The 5,000-nt window shown below is 37.8% G+C and overlaps 1 pseudogene; it reads right to left on the bottom strand.

Annotated features, from left to right (window-relative positions):
- The window catches only part of LOC147466786 (uncharacterized), a 29,273-nt pseudogene that overhangs the window by 24,227 nt on the left and 46 nt on the right, over positions 1 to 5,000 (bottom strand).

Raw genomic sequence — 5,000 nt, 5'->3', positions numbered from 1 at the left:
GAAGAGTAGGTGTAGGAGAAGGAGATAGGGAAGGAGAAGAAGACGAAGAACATGAAGAAAAAAAGAAAAGTAAATGAATAAAGAAAAAGAAAAAGGAGAAAGGAAAGAAGACGACAACCAGAAAATCAAGAAAACATACTATCCCTTTCCTTTCCCTGCAACGTGTCTTCAACTTGCCTTTCTCCAATGAACTTGATTCCTAGCAACATCTTCTACATCCTCTCCGCTGAGGACTTATCTCTCGGTAAGCCAGTAGCCTGCACCGCCGTCATGAAATATCCACAACGAAGGCTGGTAGAATCCTCCTCAGATAGTCAGCTTCCCTGTTTCACGTGATTTTTTTTTTTTTTTTTTTTTTTTTTTTTTTTTTTTTTTTTTTTTTTTTTTTGTGTGTGTGTATGTGTGTGCAGTTGGGGCGTTGGGGCTATCGCTGACTGTTTTTTTGTTTCATGTTTGTAGGTGGGTGGTTGTGTTTGTATTTTATGTCTGGGTGTATGTGTGAAAGTATTCTCTTGATACTTAATCTATATCCTGTGTGCGTATGTTTTTGTGTGTTTGTGTGTGTGGATGTGAAAGTCAGACCGATCTCTATTCCGAATGCCCATCTGTATAAATATTTACATCAACATTCTATCTAAGGAAAAATAAGTGTAGCAGAATGAATTTGATATTAGCAGCGACATTCATAACCGACCTGTTGAATTTCCGGTTGTACTTTGCTGCAAAATGAATGTTTTCCTGGCGAGTACCGTCAACATATTCATAATAGATTGTTAAGATAGTATTTTGAAAACCTAATACACAAATTAGATGTATGTGCTGAATTTGAACATAATAATAATAATGATAATAATAATAATAATAATAATAATAATAATAAAACCGCGGGGACGTGAAATACCAACTGGTAACTGGCGCGGGATATCCAACCATAGAGAGAAAATTTGCTTGCATGTCTTGGCCCTATGGTGTTTCGTGCTTTGGCCCTTTTCCCTTTGGTTTGTCTGGGTTAGAAATGCGCAGTCATATGGGGGTGGGTTTGTTCTGGTAGATAACGCTTGGGTAGTATACATCAGTGTGTCTTACCCCGGGTGTCGGGACTCGCCTACTCCTCATGAGATTTGTGGACTTGTTTTGTCTCCCACCGGACGTGTCGAGTGATGTTGATAAAAATCATTACAATAAAAAAAGATTTAAGTGCGGCGGTTCTGGTGTTTGGGGTTCGGTGCACTGTAATGGTTAGGATTTGTCTGTAATTTCTCTTTTCTCTCTACAATTGAGGAGGGGAACTAGGCCTACTTCTAAGCTCTTTATAAGAGGCAAACCTAGATATGAGGTTAGAGGTAACCTCAGAATATAAAAATCTCAGTCCCCCGGAAACGTGAAATACACGGGTTGACGTCCGGCACAGGGATCATTCTATAAGTCTCATGGTCCCGGGTAAAGATGGGGTCTTCAGCTTGATTAGCAATCTTTCTAATGGACATATGATAATGTCCTTGGCAGTAAGGTATATTAAAAATGCTAATTTGAGAATGCCTAATGCATGAGAGAGAAGAAACTAGGAAGAAAATCATACGCATCGTCCGTCGCGCGGGTCAACGAAGGGACGCGGTCCCTCAGGGCAAGACCAGCCTGAGGTCGAAAAAATCTGCTACTGAGTCTAATTCTTCCTCTTTAATACGAATGCCCAAGTGGACGATCACCAGATACGGAGAGTTGTCCCAACCACTGGCCCCTCGGGTTTCACCACCAAAACAAAATACAAAAGGAAAAAAGAAAGAGAAGTGGAATCACGAAGAAGAACACAAGGAAGCCACAATACTACGTATTGCTTTTATTATGCGACTAAGGAAAAAACTCGCAAACCAATAAATACTGAAGACACTTTTCTAATAATGGTGTAGAACGTGATAATAGTGATTAAGTGATAAACTAAAACTAGATTTTATGGATGCAACCAAACTAGGCAAATCTGTGAGTGAGAGAATATATTTATGCGTATCTAAGAAAAATAACTCAGATATGGAAATTGAACTAATTAAAAATGTGTGGGTTAAGTAAGCCGGGACTACTAGAAGAACCTGAAGCAGAGTAAAACCAGCTGATGACAATGCTATTGAAATATGCTGAGGAAGTGAAGCGGCCCGTGTATGAGAAATGGAAAAAACAACGTTTACAAGAGGGTGGAATTGACGACTGGTGGTGAAAACGATAGGCAGAAATTAGGAATAATGAATGGTGTAGAGCCTGCAAAGATTGATTTCGATCAGGAAGAGATAGAAAGCTCTATGAAGACAGACATACTTGAAGAATTGTCCTATTGTAATGCACACTGATATAGCTAGAGAGAGAACCCCTTCATGAAAATCAGACAAATTCATAAAATTTAAAAAATTAATTCAACCTTGGCAATGTAGCTTTAAGGCAACTCTGCGTACTGAAAGAGACCCAGATTTAACAGAAAACTCAACCAACTTAATTTACAGCAACATCGAAAGTATTATAGCCAAGAATAATAAATCATTGGAATAAAAAAATAAACGAAAACGAAAATAAAAGGGAAACGACGAGGGCCCTTTCTAAGCCTAATATGGCTAGAAGAAGAAACAAATTGACTAAAGAAATTGAGAACTTTAGAAGAGAGATCTTACTCAATACTAGAAGAACTCCAAAAAAGTAAATGGAAAATCAAAAATCTAAGAAAAATCCAAACAAGTAATAAGAAAATAACCAAATGAAAATAAGGAACAAATACCTGTCCAATAAAGAAGAACTTAAGCAAAAACTGCAAGTGGAAAAGCCCAAAGACCTAACGACGATTTACAAAAAACGCAACGATTTTTTACCGCCAAAACAAAAATTTTTGAGACGGAGAACTAATGCCAAAAAGTTTTACCGAGAAATTGGTTTTTTTTAAAAACGACCATTTCGAAAAGAGTAAAAGAAATACCAACTGAAAGATCAAAAGGTCAAAGACTTTCTTTTGGAACAAACATTTGGGTGTAATAATACAGTAAGACATAATGAAAACGTCTAAAATGGATTGAAGAACTAGAAAAGGAAATAAAAAAGCAGCTTAGATATTCCCCATGAACAAACAATGGAGTGATATTACTACTGAAGAGATAACGAAAAAGCACTAAAGGTCAAAGACCCATATAATGGAAAATTCTCCAGTGACCTAGACCAGGTACCTAATTTTCTGGATATGCTGGACACACTACAATCTATTCGTTCACTCTAAACTCAGCATAAGTCTTAAACAAATTGATTTTAATGAACGCCACCTACACAGCTACAACTTGGTTCTGCCAAGGTACCACATACAACTTACTTGCTAAGACAGTTGAGACTGGGGAACCAAAAAACTACAGGCCAATCACGTGTATTATCCACATCGTACAAACTCTTAACCTCTGTCCTAAGTTCAGAAAGAACCTATGCACACCTAGAGGAACACGACATTTTCCCCCCCCCAAATGTCGAACTCTAAAAAAAGGAATGCAAAAAGGGCTGACGTATGGATATGGTGTTGCAAAAGATCAATTACTAGATAAACAAAATGTTGCTTCGAGAAATGCAAAATCTAAACATCCGTAACTGTGACACAGCCTGGAATTGACTATAAAAGGCCTTCGATAGTGTAATCCCCACTCTTGGATATTACGTTGCCAGTCTTAGAACTTTTTCATAATTATCACACTACCACTGTTGAAATAAATTTTACCTCAGATCATATTCTATGGGGAACCATCACTGAATGTGGGAGACTAATCTCTTCTGTATCGCCACTCTAAACTGGTATCTTGTCCTGCTTCCTGGCATGAAAGTGAAGAATAAAAGATGTAGGTAGACGCTCTTCCAGACGGCGACTCTTTGTCACCTCTGGTTATTTTGCAATTAAGGCACTTATTGCCTCCTCTCCCAGACTCCTTAACCAAACTGGATAGGATACAAAATCTTCGAATCGCAGAAATAAGTCATCTCATTTGTACCATGGAACGATATGTCAAACTATATGCTTCTAATGAACCACGAACTTGATGGGGTTACTGAAAAAACAGTAAAAAAGCATTTTACGTGATGACATTAGGAATGGAGTTATGGGGGTTGTAAGCAAATGTGTCAAAGGCCCACATTCAAAAAAGGGAAGTTAGAGCAAACGAAGAATACTTGGATGCTAGATGCGCGACGACTCTGTCATTAAAAGAGGAGATGACAAGAAGGTACGATATAAATACGAGAGGGTTAGGAAAAAACAAGTCTCAGAATGAGGGCGATGATACAACACTCGCTTTAAAATGAAGGAGAAAAAGGGAAAGAGATAGGAAAAGAATGTTTACGCAGAATCGCAGTGAATAGATCTATCCGTGCTAAAAAAACTGTCGTTGAATTCAAAAAACAGAACATCACACCGCTATAACACCTATCTAGCATTACAGTAGTAGTAACCTTACAGTATTTTAATATAATAAATTGGAAACTTGATAAATATAAGTGAACTCAAAAAGACAATATAAAACCTAGATAGTAAAATTAGAAAACTAGTTTACCTTGTAACAGAATGCTTTCCATCCGAAAATCTGATGTTGACACGAATCTGTATGTACCTTCCACGTAGCAAAGGAGGGGAAGAGGTATGATACAGCTGGATCTTTCCTACAAAACGAGTTCAACGATAGGAGGCCTACTACATGTACTTGAGACTAATACTGAAGAGCCAAAAGACTGGATGCTCTCAGTTAGTAAACAGGCATTGAAAAATAATGCTCAAAAACATTAGAAAACATTCACTCCGTTACTAAGGAATCTGACAAATTTTCTCGGGAACTTGACCTTGAAATAGAAAATCAACAACCTATTATCAACATCAACTGAGATTGCCTCGCAAAACAAAGAAAGCGGAAATGTGGAAAGCGAAACATGAAGGCGCTTGTTTTTAAAACAACTTGAATCTCGCTGGCAAGAAAAACCTTCTCCATGGACAGTTATGGTGC

The sequence above is a fragment of the Penaeus japonicus genome, unplaced genomic scaffold (assembly GCF_977035675.1).
Source record: "Penaeus japonicus unplaced genomic scaffold, GWHDUDI00000001_assembly GWHDUDI00000041, whole genome shotgun sequence".
Classification (NCBI taxonomy): Eukaryota; Metazoa; Arthropoda; class Malacostraca; order Decapoda; family Penaeidae; genus Penaeus; species Penaeus japonicus.
This window is presented reverse-complemented; position numbering and strand designations above follow the sequence as displayed.